General features: G+C 40.5%; 1 protein-coding gene across 3 annotated transcripts in view; it reads right to left on the bottom strand.

Annotated features, from left to right (window-relative positions):
* The window catches only part of CCSER1 (coiled-coil serine rich protein 1), a 1,157,679-nt gene that overhangs the window by 443,544 nt on the left and 697,111 nt on the right, over positions 1-17,024 (bottom strand). The gene's annotated exons all lie outside the window — the stretch shown is intronic.

Below are 17,024 nucleotides of genomic sequence, written 5' to 3'. Positions count from 1 at the left end.
GAGCAGAATCTATCCCTAAATAATTAATGCACAAAGCATCTCCCACGGATTGTCATTTTAAAGGAGAGAATCCAAAGTGAATAGTTCAAAGGACATACTCTGGTTAAAAATCCTATATTATTAATAGTAATTATGATGATGATTTATGAATGTTATGGTAGCATCTAGAGTGTTTATTGTACTGGGCACTCTTCAAATAAGAGAGAGACAGCCTTTGCCTGATAGAGCTTGCAATGTAAGCTATATTTTACTGAAGTCTGTTTTAGTAAGGCTGGAAATTGTTAAAGCCAATTTTATGGTGTTAGTCTATTTTTCACATTTCACAGAGTAGAAAGACAAAAACAGACTAATCAGTTTCACTCCTCTAGTCACTTTCGGATTCATCTGAACTAGCACAAATTTACTGCAGTGATTGCAGCAAACATTGCCATTTAACTTTTAAATTCAAACCACCCCTAAAATATCCGAATGATTTAATTACAAAAATACCCAAAACAAAACAAAGAAAAACAACAACGAATGAAAAGGTTTCTATTTATATTAAAATTTGCAATTCTTTTAAAAGCAAATTTTCTGTTTCAAACGTGGCTACTTCAGAGTATCACTTAAATGCCCCTATTCTCCCCTGCAAAAATAACTAACTAACTAACTAAATCCTGCCATATGTGTTAAGATTTATTATATAAAATGGGGATATTCAACTAGATTTTATCTGAAAGTCTCATTTTTCTGTTGACCTTTCCTTCCCATCTTCGAATGCACAGCATTCATGTGATGTCATTGATGCTAGAGTCAGTCATTTTCCACAGAGATTTAATGACAGGTATTAGTCAGTCTGATTGCAGGAATCATTGCACTAAGCTTATTTCAAAGTGCTATTAATGTTTATTGAAGGCTCCTGGCATTAATTAAACCTCACACTGCTATGTGCTTACAATATTTTTACAGCTTGCCTTATTGGAAAAAAAAGAGTTTCAAGACCGTATAAACATTATGAAACACAGAATCATAGAAATGTAGGGTAGGGTAGAGAGGACTTCAATAGGTCGTCTAGTCCAGTCTCTGGAACTGAGGCAGGATTAAGAATGATCTAGATTATCCCTGACAGGTGTTTATCTAACCTGTTCTTAAAAACCTCCAATGACTAAGATTCCACAACCTCTGATAGGTAATTAATTCCAGTGGTTAACTACCCTTACCGTTAGGAATTTTTTCCTAATGTCTAACCTCAATCTCCCTGCAATCAGGGGCGGCTCCAGGCCCCAGCACACTAAGCATGTGTTTGGGGTGGCAAGCCACAGGGGCGCTCTTCTGGCGCCACGAGGGTGGCAGGTAGGCTGCCTTCGGCGGCTTACCTGCGGAAGGTCTGCTGGTCCCGCGGCTTTGGTGGACCTCCCGCAGGCGTGCCTGTGGAGGGTCCACTGGTCCCTCCGGCAGGGCGAAGCCGCGGGACCAGCGGACCCTCCACAGGCAAACCGCCAGAGGCAGCCTGCCTGCCGTGCTTGGGGCGGCAAAATCCCTAGAGCCGCCCCTGCCTGTAATGGGTTCCCCCAAGGGTACCACTGAGCCCTCTGACTCAGTGGTCTGGGCTCACTCTCATACCGTGCTGCTGTGACAAGCTGCAGACCTGCTCCCGGTCCTACACTTCGACCAGCATTCGCCCAAGTAGAGAGACACCAAACAACAGTTACAAGCAGGCTTACCAGCCACTGCATGAACCAACAATAGAGAGGCTACAGCCAAAATAACCACCAGCTTCACAGGCTAGGACCCCAAAGCTGTACCATCCTGCCTTGGTCAAAACCCTGACTAGCATCAATTTCTTATCCAGTTCACCTCCTCCTTAATGTAGGGAGGAAATGCAAAAGCCTTTGCCCCTTGAGCTAAGATTTCCAATTCATTCATTCAAACTCACTGGTTTAGATAAAGCAAAAACAAGTTGATTAATTACAAAAAGATAGATGTTAAGCGATTATAAGTGATAGCAAACATTACCTAGCTAATAAGCAAAAACAGAAACTAAGCTTAACATATTAGATAGATTGGATATGAATTCGCAGCTCTCATCCTGCCTGGTGACACAAGCAGGTTTGCTTAAGGGACAAGCTGCATTTGCTTTGCAGCTTGGAATACCCGTCCCACTCCAAGTCCTTTTCTTTAAGAGCTTCTCTTAGGTGTTCCATTGTGGGAGAGTTTTGAACAACAGATGATGTCACACTCTGCCTTATATAGCTTTAGCATATTGTAGGAACCCTTTGTTCCAAAATACAGGCATCCCAAAATGTCCAGAGTCATGTGGCCTGGTCACATGCCCTTGCATACCTTGTTGAGTCACAGCAGCCATTACATACAGGCTGCCTGGAGTGCACGCGAGATGGTTTACCCGGTGGGAGATAAGCTTCTTCTAAGGCCTATTGTTTTTCCTAATAGTACATTACCTTGAACAGGCTCTTCACAGCCGGCTATCTAGACTAGAAGCATTTTGCCTGGTGGTTGTCACTCATGTATAACTACATTTGAAATACAGATACATAGTCATATTCATAATTTTAGATAGAAAAATGATACATGCATAAAAGTAAGAATCATATTCAGCAAATTATAACTGCTCCAATGACACCTCACATGACCCATCTTGTACAAAATGCATCAAAATCATGCCATAATTATAACATCACTATGCCGAATACGGGGTGCAGTGTCATACTGCCTTGCTGCTATTTAAGTCCATTACTTCTTGCCCTGTTTACAGGTGAGAAGGAGAACAATTTATCGACTTTCTCTTTATAATAACCTTTGTGTACCTGAAGACTCATGTTCCCCCTCAGTTGTCTTTTTTCCTGACTAAACAACCAATTTTTTTCTTTCAGGCTGGGGTCCCCATTGACTATGGGTTGTAGTTTAGTGATACCCTTATGGGTTCCAGTGTGGGGTGATAGGTGACAAGTAGACATGTGGTCAGAGTGAGTTTGATTTCTTTATTGAAGCAGGTCCTCTCAGGGTATCTGGGTCACCTGTAACATGATGCAATCTACTTCTCTGGTGGAGTGTCTTTGTTTGGTGAAAGCAGTTTTGAGTGTCTTATGGTGTCTTATGGTGTACATCTCAGTGTCTTATGGTGTACATCTCAGTTTTCTCCTTGGAGCATATTCTGTGGTATCTGAGTGCCTGGCTGTAGACAAACAGATTTCTTGGTGTGTTTGGGGTGGTTACAGGATCCAGGAAGATAGGTATGGTGATCTGTGGGTTTCTTGTATATAGTTGTCAGTAGGGTTCCATTGCTGAAGCTGATTGTGGTGTCCAGGGAATTGATGCTAGTGTGGGAGTGGTGCAGAGAGAGTTTAATGGAAGGGTGGTGGTTGTTGAAGTTGTGGTGGAAATTTCTGAGGGGGTTTAAGTCTTTGGTCCAGAATATGAAAATATCATCATTGTATCTCAGGTATATCATTGATTTCATGGTGAATTTGTCCAGACATCATTCTTCTGAAGAGGTTGGCATATTGGGGAGCTATCCTAGTATCCATGGCTGTTCGCACGGTTTGATCAAAGTGTGTGTTTTGAAAGGGTAAAACTGTTATGGGAAAGAATGGAATGGATGAGTCTGGCAATGTGTTTGAGGTGGATATCTGAGGTTTGTCCATTATCTTATAAATATTTGAGGCAGGCATCTATGGTGTCACTTTGAGAGATGTTGGTGTATAGGGAAACGATATGCTTAGTGGCAAGGATGGTGTTCGGTGGGAGATTTTTAATGTTGTGGTTTGTGGAGGAAGTCAGCTGTGTCCTGGAATAAGCTGGTCCTTCATACGGTGAGTGGTTTGAGGGTGGTTTTTATGAGTCCTGATATTCTTTTGTATATGTGTCATGGCCAGATAGGATGGGTCTGCCTGGGTTCCCTTATGTATCTTTAGAAGCATGCACCATAGCTATAACACTGCATACAACACTATTCAGTAGCAGAAATGAGTCCAGAGCACATGGGGTGTCTGCTCTCAGCACCTTCCTCTCAGCCAAAAGGTATTTCATGGGAAACATTCTCTCTCTCTGACGTGTGAAATTTTAGCTAAGATGCAGGTAGGCCTAACAGGGCTGCCAAATGTGTGAGTATCATATAAGATATACATGAAGAGTTGTTGTAGTCATATTGGTCCTAGGATATTACGAGAGACAAGGTTGGGGAGATAATATCTTTTATTGGACAAACTTCTGCTCAAGAGAGACAAGCTTTTGAGCTTGCACAGACTCTTCTTCAGGTCACTCATGTAAGCTAGAAAGCTTGTATTTCTTACCAGTAGAGATTCATTCAATAAAAGATATTACCTCACCCATCTTGTTTCTCTCACATAACAAATGACATGCTGCCACGTTTGACAATCCAAGTGCAAAACAGGATAACCTAGTGCCTAGTTACAAAACAGAGACTTGCCTCAAGCCAGCAGCCTATGTGTTTTCCCTGCATGGGCAATTAGATTGTCATACAATGTATTAAATCGCAAACTCACATCTTTGGGATGAAACAAAATCTCAGCTTTATCTCACACTCTTTCCACCCTTACCCCTGTACTCTTATGTAGAAACTGGAAATTAATGGGGAAGGAAATGACTAACAGCATGTTTCATGTTGAAACTAATGTGACAAAACTGCAACAAACTGTAAAAGCCACAAGCGTACATTATGGTAATATTCAGAGGGCTTTTTTTTTTTTTTTTTTTTTTAAAAAACAAACATACCCAACACTAGATTATTCACCGGCATGCTCCAACTGCTTTGCACTGCTCTGGCAATACTGAACAGCTGTAAACCAAATTTCACTTGCAGGCAGGTTTTTGAATACTTGTGTCATGAAAATAATAAAGCAGCCAGCACACACCTTAACTGGGCCTTAACATTTTAAGTACAGTGAAGGAGGCAAAAACTGGCTGTATTTCATTAAATGGAACTGTAACATCATAGACATTCTGTATAAAAATGAAAGCGGGACAGGGATCCACTTCTTTCCATATGAATGTTTTAACTAATTCAGAAAGGGAACTGTGGCACTAGCAGCTACCTGAGCTCGGGTCACAACCTCAAGGCAATGTTATGTGTCCCAATTCACTTGTTCGTTAAATGTTAATTTTATTGCCTACATTTGTCTGGAACCAGCAGAGTGCTATTTACATTGTATATGTATCCTGTTTGATATGTACTAGTGTAGTTAAGTTAACCTGTTGTTGCAGTATCCTTTTTCATGTCTATATCCTGTATTTAATTAATCTTAAGATCAAAGATGTGTATACACTGCATGAAACTAATGATTATTACCTATATTTTTTTGATTTATCTATCCCTGTTACAATGAATGGCCAGCAATTGCCTTATGTAAATCAGTGCAACTAGATTATTTGTGTATGCAGGTTAACTTCAAAGAGGGATTTTTTGAGCACTCCACAAGGGGAAGGCTACAGACACATACTGGGCTAAGGACAATGGCTAGACTGTCTTCAACAATAAGAAAATACACTGGGAGTGACTCTGCACCTCTGATCCACCTGAACATCGACAGGGCTCACCAAAAGTCAGTTTTGGGAAGCCCTGAGAAAACTTATGAAAGGACAGTGATACCAGCAGATTGCTACAACTCTGCTTTCATTTTGAACTTAAACTCTAATATGTCACCTGTAACATATTTTATCTGTTTAATCTTGCTATAACTCATTACTTTGTCTTAATCCATATATCTTTAGTTTTAGTTTACTAAAAACTACAGAACAGTCTTTGATAAGATCTGAAACATGTTTTGACCAGGGGTAAGTGACTAGCCCTTTCGAGCTGGAAGTAACCTAATGGGTGGTGAATTTTTGGTTTTAATAACCTTTCATCATAAAGTCCAGTCACTCTGGATGGCAAAGTAGGGACTGGAGTGCCTAGGGTGGGGGCTATCTGTGGTTCCATGGTAAAACTAATATAGTGATCAAGAAATACATTTTTTTCACTGGCTTGATAACATTTAATGATAAAATATATCACCAACCTTGTGTGTCTGTGCTGACCTGAATCTGGCCCTCTTAGCTGTGAGCCATGACAGGAACAGTATAAACTGAAGCCCACTCTTGCAGTCCTCACTCAAACTTGCCCTGAACCCAATGGCAGTTTAGCTCTAGCGAAAACTGTAGGACCAGTCATACATGTATATTGAAATTTGTATGTTAGGTATAATCTAAGGGGCCAGTTTCACCTAAGGTCTAATAAAATAGGAACCTCTGATTAAATTTAAAATTGCTTTTCCTAGGCACAACAATGAACTGTGATGAAACAGAGAAACCACCACCACTAAGCTGGCGTTTCCAGGAGGCTTGGGTGACCATAGCACAAGCCGAGGAGGAGGAGTGTAATCCGTAAACCAATTAGAGATCAGGGTCCCATTGTGCTAGGCACTGTGCAAACATGGAACAGGAAGGCACTCCCGGCAACAAAGTGCTCACAAACTAGGTTTATTAAAAGATGCAACAGGTAGATGAAACAGATAAATGTGTGGAGGGGAGCAACGCAACAGTAAAATAAGCACATTATACTTAGCAGGCAGCAGTCTCAGCTTGTCACTTGCCTAATCATTCTTCATAAATCTAGCAGTAGTAAAGAGAAATGTATTTCTTCAAATGTTGGGGGGTGGGGAAAAACATTTAAAATGGCAGGGAGTGGAAATGTATGGACATTCGCTCTCCCAAATACCTCCCCAGACTTGGAGGATTGGGAGTACTAGGGATATTAAAAATGAGTCACACCTTCTAAAGATTACTTCAGTGGTCCCTAGGAGGAACGGTGGGATTTTCTGTCTAAGTCTGTGGGCTTAAGAATGAGTGTCATCTGTGATCTGACTTCACTACTTTCTATCAGGCGCTACAAAATGAGCACAAGCTTATGGTTTCAGAACTGCATTTTTTCCTATAATTCCACACTACCATCAGCTACTTGAAAAATGAGCCTGAGTCAGAAATTTCAGATCTAAACCCAACCTCACTACAATTTGAGGGTGTTGGTTTCTCATTAGTAAGTAGAAATGAGCCTAAGGAAAAGGGAAAAATATCTGCAGGGAAAGTAATATGTGCCAGACAAGGGTATAGGACATCTAACTCACATTACATATGATTAATTAAGCTTTTGAAAATATGATTACCATGGCAAGATGTTCTGCTTCAGTAACCAAAAAAGGTTTAAGTCCAATGGGCAATATAAAGTGTAAAGCACTGAAGCCAATGAAAATGTTAAAGTCCATGACTAATTGTTAACGCACAGTGATCTCAGGATTGAAAAAAAAATACAAGAAAAACAAATAATATGCCCATTGAGGGAGCTGAGCCTGTGTTATAAATATTTAACAACTGCATATCATAATCAAGGGGCAATATAGCGGACAGAAATTTTGGAAAGTTGCAAGAAACATCTGTTTGTTTTCTTAAACACTTTAATCTACAAAACTTTCATCCTCACTGGGGTCCTCATGGCAGCTCTCAATCAACACTTCAACATACAAAAGTGATCCCAATGCATAAAACCTGTTAAAGATGCAGAAGCTGTATCCATCTGATGCCAAAGACAGAAGGAAGTGTTCTAATGTCCTCCTTCATAAGAGCCCATTGAACAGCACTCAGGAGCTAGAGGGGAACTGCAAGGTCAGATTAGATGGTAGTTGTATCTACCTTTACATGGTGAAGTGAAAAGCCTCTACAGTGCTGCTCAGACTTCTATATCAATATATTTTTTAAAGAATTCTAATCTGTATGTTTTTTGAGAGGAAGCCACTATGCTAGGATGCAGGATACCTATACTCAGTTCCTACCTCTACCACAGCCTTACTGTGTGACACTGTGCCCTGGTTCTCAGTCTCAGGCTTGCACTTTGTATTCCTATCCTTTGTCTCTCTTATCTGTTTCATCTTTAAGCTCTCTATCTCTTACTATGTGTTTGGCCCAGTGTCTAGCACAAAGGTTCCCACTTACAGGTGCTACCATAATCCAGAATACAAATAATAAAAGAAAGATAATCCTGAGAGAAAGATATGCTACAAATTTGCCAGTTGTACTGAAGAAGTCAACTCTTATTTCTGTCAGTTTTCAAAGGCGAGACTTAAACCTCAATGGCTGGAAATCAGAAATCTCTGATTTTGGGATTATATGAGTTTTGTTGAACCTGAATAAATCCTATATTCTTCCAGCCAGAATCCTAGCTTTGTTCAGCCCATGCCTAGTTTCTGTCATTTCCTTGCAACCTACACTGACTCAGCACTCCAAAATGCAACTTGAAATCTGATGGATAAAGACCAGCTATGCAGAATATCAAAGGACTCACAAAACCACATGAATATGTGCAAATCATTTCAGACAATGCTGCTGCATATTTGATAATCACAAGAGATTTAAGAGTCTCTGCTCCTAAACATTTGTGGCATGTTATTAAGTTAATGGTAGCAAGAGGTTTCATTCATTTTAATTTGATGATAGGTTTCCATGGAAGCATACTATAAATATCACATTTACAAATGGCATGAAACCTGAAGAAGTGGGCTGATGTAAAAAACACACTCAGTAAAAATAACTGTCTGCCATTAAACACTGAAGTCTCATATTTGGCCACCTAACCTAATTCTCCTTGCAGGTGGGACAAGCACAGAATTCATTGTGGCAACAGTATATGCAATAGGATAGCACAATTCAGGCCATCTGGGAGCTTCACAGTGCAGTTTATATGACAACAACAACAAAGGGGAAAGTGTTTGAGAAGAGTAGTGGGCAGCCCCTTATACTCCTACTGATACTGCTGCTATGTGAGAGTTTTCAGCTTAGAATGGAAGCAGTGAGGGATACAGCATAACAGATGGAAATATTTGCTATGAATTTAGATTCACAAGAAATTCTCAGGTGATAACTGTAGTGAGCGCAGTATAAAGAATTCCAAGACAAAAACTTCCCTTCCTCGCATGGAATGAAAATTGGGCTATTTATGTGTTCCACAAAACTGTTGAAAAGAGATGCAACACTGAAAAATTTTAAGAAAAGTTCAGTCTGGGTTAAATTCTGCCTATATAAAATCTTCTGAAATCTCTTAGGTTAAAAGACTCTCGGGGCAACCAATGTTTGGATGTTTATCAGAGTGTGTATGAAACAGAGCAAAGTTCCTTCTGGAAATATTAGGTCAGAGGGAAGAGATAGCTGCTGGCAGCCAGGCATCAGCCTCTTCTTTAGAGCACAGGGAGAAGCAGGAAACAGACTTCTGCTCCTCCTTTGCTTTGACTTAGTAGATGCAGACCATGTTTCCGCTACTGGTCATACCCTTGGCCTACAAAGATTTGCCACAGAATCGGATCCTGTGGTGCACAGAGGGCGACCTTCACTTATACACAGGGCCTTGGCTCTAGCCTCCAGCACAACCATCATACAGCTTTTTAGCTATTTTTCTGACTTCTGCAGTCCCGAGGTACCACAGAATTTAACTCTGACAGAGCAGCTTGTCAAGATTTTATATTCTGTTCAGTACAGAGAAAACATTTACAACTACAGAGTGGGGGATAAAAAGAAAAATAGCTTGGGAGCTGAAGGACAGAAATTTGGTCGGAATGTTGTACATAAATAGAGATGGCAAACAGGCTTGGTTAAAATAGGAACCTAAGCTAACCTTTGGCCAGCTCTTGAACTAAACCACTGAATCTTCTGAGATTTGCTCATTGCTCATTATATAATTAATGAAAGTATAGAGGCAGCAAGGTTTAAAATACATATTTTAAACAATCTTCTGTGCCTAATTTTGTTTTCCTTTATAAAAGCACTGGCAAATTTTCTGTCTCCTCAAGGTCCCTTTTTCTCTCTTATGTTTATAAAGGATTCAAATTGATATTTTCCTCAATATATTTTAATGTCTCTGCATCTCGTAGTTCTCCAAAGGCAAGTAAGTTGTGTAATCTCCTGGGCTTCATTCTTGTGCATAAAATGAGGAAACCAGGGAAAACAAAGATTAAAAACAAATGAAACAAAACAAAACAAAACAACAATAGAGCCTTCATGCAAGTGACAGTCTTGTGAGCTGACAGTGTTCTGGACAACACCATATCTAATTGCCAGTTCCTTTCCCCCTTGTATTTATTCCATATATTTTTCTTGTTATTTGACCATAGTAAGATCTATGCTACATATCCTGATGCTATTGCTGCTGTTCCTTTCACTTCTCACATTTCTTAAGAATTTTCCCCAAACAAATTTTAATATAAAAATTACTTCCTCATCAAGGATAACATTCTTCTGCTTTTTTGTGTAGCTTATAACAGCAGATTTCAAAGTTTAATATGTTCTGCACTAGCACAGTCTCCTTGGATAATAAATTCCCAGCAGTGTAAGGTCTGATCCCAAATCCACTGAAGTTAAAGGGAGTCTTTGTACTATCTAATAATGGGCTTCGGAGCAGACCTTTAAGTGATTTCTCTAACATTCTGTTCAAACAAAGATTTAGTTGTTCTTACTCCTCTTTGATGCTCCCACTGATCTAAATGGGACCCTTAATATGTACTTCTGAGGGCAGAAAGTGACCAAGAAACAGTGGAGGGGGAAGTGCAACTGTACCCTCTGCCTTTACCAAAGCTGCATACACTTTGCATTTAAAAAACAGCCAACCTCCAGATGTTCAATGTTCTATACCAAAAATTTCTAGCAAATTGCTTCAGAGTATGGATCCCTTGGTTCACATATTCCCCTTTATGTCATGTCTGTTTTTATGTTTGTAAAGACTGCTTTCCACAGACTGTTTCTTAATCCACTTTGATAATATGTTTCTATATTCATTGAATGGGAAGAATTTCAGATCTTGAAGTTTCAAAGTTCTACTCGGCAGAGGCACTGTGCTCCTAATTTTTCTGAGTATAGTGCATGCTTGAAATCTGTCAGGTTGACACCTCCAGGTGCCAACACATCACATCACATCATGTTTTAGGCCAAAGACCCATGCCACATGGCTACATATTTGCATGTATTCTGAGGATTTCTTTTGCAAAACTGAGCCATTAGTATGACTTTCAGTATTTTGCTGGTCATCGGCACATCTGACAGTAGAATAATTCATTTCAGTTTCAGAACAAGTGATATATGTAGAAAACTCCATATGGCCCTTCTGCGTGTTTCAATACTATTGTGTATCATTCAGTGGCTCCAAAATTAATCTATTTAGGCATTTTCACTGCTGTGCTTATTTCTGAACATCTTTAAAAATTCTTGAAACATACATTTGATATAGCTAATATGTAAAGCCTTCATTTACTAAGGTACTTCCGCAGTACACTGGTAAAAACACTACACAAACATTTTAACCTGTTAGCTCCCATTACAGGAGGAGACACCAGTAATACCAACAGTTAAGATTGATCAACATGTTCTGCTATAAGACCCGCTTTCACTTATTTATAAACCTCTGCTGAGCTTCAACTGTTCAGGCTGCAATTTTCTATCACCAGTATATGCCCCCAGGCAGTTTTTTTATTAATTTATTTTAAACAATTCAGCAAAAGTGGTTCTACAACTGTTTCGCTAAGATCTTGTGATCCCTTTGTCATAGGTTTTCCCCCACTTTGAACTTTAGTGTCCAAAAAGTAGGGACCTGCATGATCACTTTTAAGCTTAATTACTAGCTTAAATTTGGTACGCTGCCACCAGCCAAAAATATAGTGTTTGACACACTTCCTGTTCCCCCAAAACCTTCCCTGGGGAACCCAAGACCCAAACCCCTTGGGTCTTATAACAAGGAGAAATTAACCATCCCCTCCTTTTCCCCCCAGACTTTTACCTCCCTGGGTTACCTTGGGAAGCTTCACACCGATCCAAACTCCTTGGATCTTAAAACAAAGAGGGATTAACCTTCCCCCCACCAATCCCTGGCGAGTTCAGACTCAATCTCTTGGATTTGAAAACAAAGAAAAATCAATCAATCAAGTTCTTAAAAAGAAAGCTTTTAATTAAAGAAAGAAAAATCAGGATGGAAAATACTTTACAGGGTATTTAGATTTATATAGACTAGAGGGACTTCCCCCCCAGCTTGAGATTCAAAGTTACAGCAAACAGAGGTAAAAATCCTTCCAGCAAAAGACACATTTACAAGTTAAGAAAACAAACATAAGACTAATCCACCTTGCCTGGCTATACTTACAATTTTGAAACATGAAAGACTGATTCAGAAAGATTGGGAACACCTGGGTGTACGTCTGGTCCCTCTTCGCCCCAAGAGCGAAAAACGAACAAAACAAACAACACAAACAAAGACTTCCCTCCACAAAGATTTGAAAGTTTCCTGTCCCCCCATTGGTCCTCTGGTCAGGTGTCAGCCAGGTTCACTAAGCTTCTTAACCCTTTACAGATAAAAGAGACATTAACCCTTAACCATCTGTTTATGACACCTTGGTTTAGAGCAATAACTTGAAATTAGGCCTGGATGTTGCCCATGTGTTAGGGATGTGAAAATCTGTCCAATTTTGGCCAAGTCATAAACCTTCAGGAAAAAAAAAATCATATTTCACATTTGTTTGATAGAGACTTGCTAGAATCTGTTAGCTACATTTTCTAAAGGTTCTTATCTGTACTGGGCTTGCTCTAGCCTATGGTTGCAGGGGCTGAGCAGGAGCAGGGAGACTCTCTCTCTTGCCCAGGAGAATGAAGACATGCCTGATTGGAATACAGAGGGGTGATTAGTTGCCGGTGAGGAGAGCAGAGACATGTAAGGGTACATGCCAGGGCCAGGTGGGGTGAACAGTGGCAGAAAGGTCTGGACCCACTAGAGAACAGGACCTGAAATAGAACTCAGGATTCCTGAGTCTCAACATTCCTCTGCTGTCAGTGAAACCCAGGAGCAAAATATCTCCCCTATCTCCTTCTTATGTCAGTAGCTGGCCGTTATCCTTTATCAGTTATTCCATTAGTTCAAATGGCAGAAGTCTGTGCTGTGGGTCTAATATTTCCTGTGCTAAAGATGACACATGTTGATGGTTTAAGATGGTACCACATGATGGAATTGTATTTACTTTTTTAAAATAAACCTAGGAACACTCATAAAACAAACACCTTTCATTAAAGTGAAGTTCGGCGCTTGACTTCAATCTCCACAGGAAATGCTCGAATTAAGGTTATGATACAATCTTTAATTACATGATAACATGCTATTCTTATTACAGGGGCCCTGTCTTATCACAGGATGGACGTGCTCTGGGGATAAATAGAGTTGTACAGAGAAGAAGGCTGTTATCTGTAGGATCCCTGCCTGATTTTTTGCATAAATTGCAAATTGTTTATGAAATGAAGCAGAGGACTGCAGGGAAAGGAAGATGGTTACATGGTTAAGGAAGGCAGAGTGATACCCTGCAGAATTCTATCCCTGCCTCTGCCAGAAAGTTCCTACCTGATACTGGGCAAGTAGCTTAAACCAAATGTCTACATAGGTGGCAACTAATTCTCTTTTCCTTATTTTAGGGTTGACAATCTGAGCCAACTGGAGACACCTAGCATTTATAACTGCAATTGAAATCAGTGGGATGCCCAAAATTAGTGGATGCTTTGGCCTTAATCTCTCTCTGCCTTCTCCATCTGCAAAATAGGAATAATAATACCACCTTACCATACCAGTGTGTTGTGAAGTTTAATTCATTAATGTTTACAAAGCACCAGTGACTACAAGGATAAGCACCATAGAAAAGTCCATAAAGAAATTAATTCAATTACGGCAGCGGTCTCCAACCTTTTGATGCCCAAGATCACTTTTTGAATCTAAGGGCAACCCAAGATCTACCCAGTCCCTTCCCCAAAGCCCCGCACACTCCATCCCCCCATCTCTCCATTGCTCACTCTCCTTCCCCCTACTCACATTCAGTGGACTGGGACAAGGGGTTGGCATTTGGGAGGGGGTGTGGGCTTTTGGCTGGAGCCTAGGAGTTTGCAGTGTGGGAGGAGGCTCTGGGCTGAACCTAGGCCAGGGGGTTGGGGTGCAGGAGGAGGTGCATGGTACAGGAGGGGGCCCTGGGCTGGGGCCAAGTGTTGGGGTGCTGGCTCCAGGAGAGGGCTCAGGGATGAGGGTTGGGGTGCAGCCTCCAGCCAGCAACACTTACCTCCGGCAGCTCCCGGTTAGCAGCGGGCACAGCAAGGCTAAGGCAGGCTCCCTACCTACCCGGCCCCATGCCACTCCCAGAAGGGGCCAATGTGCCCCTGTGGCCCCTGGGGGTGGTGCGGGCATGTGGCTCTGCACATTGCCCCTCTCTGCAAGCACCACCCCCACACAGCTCTCCCAGCCTATGGGAGCTGCACGTGGGTGGTGCTTGCAGGCAGGAGCAGCGCAGGGAGGGAAACCCCTTCCCTGCTCCAGAGCCGCGCTGGCCCCTTCCAGGAGTAGGCTGGGTAGGCAGGGTGTCTGGCTTAATCTCAGCCACACTACACCACTGGAGATCATGATCGACTGGGAGATCCTCTAGGATCAACCAGCCAATCACGCTCCACCAGTTGGTGACTGCTGAATTAGCATTTGAATGATGTGCAGTAAACACAGACAGGAGCTAAACAATGAACATGGAGTATTAAAAATTAATATTGAATTCAGTCATTCACTGAATGAGGCAGGCCTCCTGTGGAGAAAAATAGCATGTGATCATGTAACTAGAGAACACTGTAATACATATACACAAAGGGGCCAAATTAAGACAACACTAATTCTGGAATTGACTAAATTTTGAATGTTTGACTTTGCAACCTTAAACTTTCTTTCCAAATAGTGTTTTTCATATGTAATTTTATTTCTAGTGATTTAATCATAGAAAATATAATATGATTTTACCACCAGGTGCTCATCTTTTATATTATTCACTTTTGGGGGGATTTAGTTATCAGTGCAGTGTCACAGCTGTGGTTTTCTTAAAAATGTTCCAGTTTTATTGGAAACATATTGGCTAAAGAGCTGAATGAAATGATTGATGTTCTCACTTTCGATATTTTCCTGTTGAAGAGATTTTATTTATTTATTTATTTATTTTTTAAACACAGATCTTTCCCTCACCATTACTTTTTGAACTATTTCTTCCTCTCAGGTCTTTATTTTAAAGCAATGTTGGAAAATTGGAGTGCATGTACTCTATTAGTGGACTCATCTATACTTTCACTGATTGGAGCATCTTGATACCATAGAAGGATAATGGAATTCTACTGGGTAACAATCATACTTTGGTTGCTGCTTTTTAGAATACTCTTCTTCTGAACCATTTGCTTATTTTTGTTTTGTTCTTTAAACAAGACAACTGGTCTTGAATCTGTTTTTTCCTATGGTTAGTACAGATAATTGGTTGATGCATGTGAGTGGACAGATCTAACCTTAGCCTCAGCGGCAGGTTGAAAGTCAAGGTTATGACTAATTCACTGTTTATATTACTGAAATTACTGTTCTTCCTTCCCCACTTAGTGCCACTACCCAAGTTCTACTTTTCGATCAAGATGTTCAACAGAATTTCTCCACTTCTGCCTTTAGATTATTATTGCCACACTTTTCACTTCTGTATTCAGATTTCATTTAATTAACAGCCAATATACTGCTAGAGTTTTAGGCTAAGATTTAGGGGGAAAAATACTGATGCCTGAAGGTGAGCTCCTAAGTCCATATTTGGGTAGCTACATAAGCAGCCTGATTTTCAAAAATGCTGTGGATTTATTGGCTCAAATTAACTTCTGAGGGGGACAGCTGAATGCATCATTTTTAAAGTGCCTAGACGTGGACCTAGCAGCCTAACCCTAACCTCAATTTCCAGTAGTATGGCTGTATTATAAATCAGAGAGATCCACAGCAGAACAAAGTCCCCTTCTTCCTCTTCTTCACCACCACTTTGAGTTTTGGGGCAGTTCAGATTTGAATTCAAGCTTCAAGCCTTGGCCTCTCTTTGAGTGGGCCAAGCTGGAACTGACTCGGAACTGGAGATTGGAGGAACAAGGCACATGTGGTTGTCTGCCATACACAGTTTCCCCAGATCCCAGGGCTGGCTGGCAGTACCTAACCTAAATTAGAAAGGCCGGGGGAGGGACGGGGCTAAGGCTCCTTCAGCTTATATTCTGCCACCCATGGCCCCAAAAAGGAATGGCCCAGTGTCTAGCGACAGCCAGCATGTAGGAACATTCTGACCTCACTTACTTTCCCCACAAGAACAGTCCCTTTGCTGGGAGTCAGGACCAGTCTACGTACCTGGAGATTCTCCTTACTCAAAACAGGCCTGAATTGGAGCTTCCTCAAATCTGGAGTTGTTTGGAGGGGTATCAAAAGTGCAGTTAATGCTGAAGAAGCAGAGCTATACTTGATGTTAAAATAAAGACATTCATAGGAAAGTTCTAAATTATTAAAGAATTTTTTATTAACAAAATGTTTGCACAGCCAACTACTACCTTTAATGCAAAAGAAAACACAAATGAGTTGAGTAGTCTTTTCTAGAGCACTAGATCAAAAACAAATTGCTACATTCAGGGTACAAAGTACAGTCACCGTTAGACTTGCGATCTCAAATATCCATGAGTAACAACTACTGCGATTACATGCTCAGGTTTGCCACAAAAAAATAAGTCAAAACCTGAGACATTTACAAAAAAAAATATGCATTTAAAAATAAATGTAAACCCAAAAAGTTAACTGGTGGAAAACAAAGTATGTAGGGGAAGTATTATAAGTAAGTACATCAGCAAGAAATTATAACAACTGCTTTGGGGAAAAAATGCATTGTAGCAAACAGGGTTTTTAAATATTTAGAGAGAAATATTACAGATCTGTAGTTTTTAGCTTACAGATTGAAATGATTTAACTAATTGCATAAGATAATGGCTTAACTTTTATTAGTTATTGTAGAACAACTTTCAGTGGAAGCTGGAAAAGCTGCTGAGTGAAAGAGTGTTCTTTATGTTGCATAAATACCATAGTTCATTAGTCCAGCTTATGTCTGCATTTTATGAACCAACTGAATGTAGGTCAGGGATGGGCAAACTACGGCCGGTGAGCCATTTTA

This window comes from Chelonoidis abingdonii, chromosome 5 (genome assembly GCF_003597395.2).
Source record: "Chelonoidis abingdonii isolate Lonesome George chromosome 5, CheloAbing_2.0, whole genome shotgun sequence".
In the NCBI taxonomy this organism is placed as follows: Eukaryota; Metazoa; Chordata; order Testudines; family Testudinidae; genus Chelonoidis; species Chelonoidis abingdonii.
Note: the sequence above shows the minus strand (reverse complement) of the source record. Positions and strands in the feature narration are given on the sequence as shown.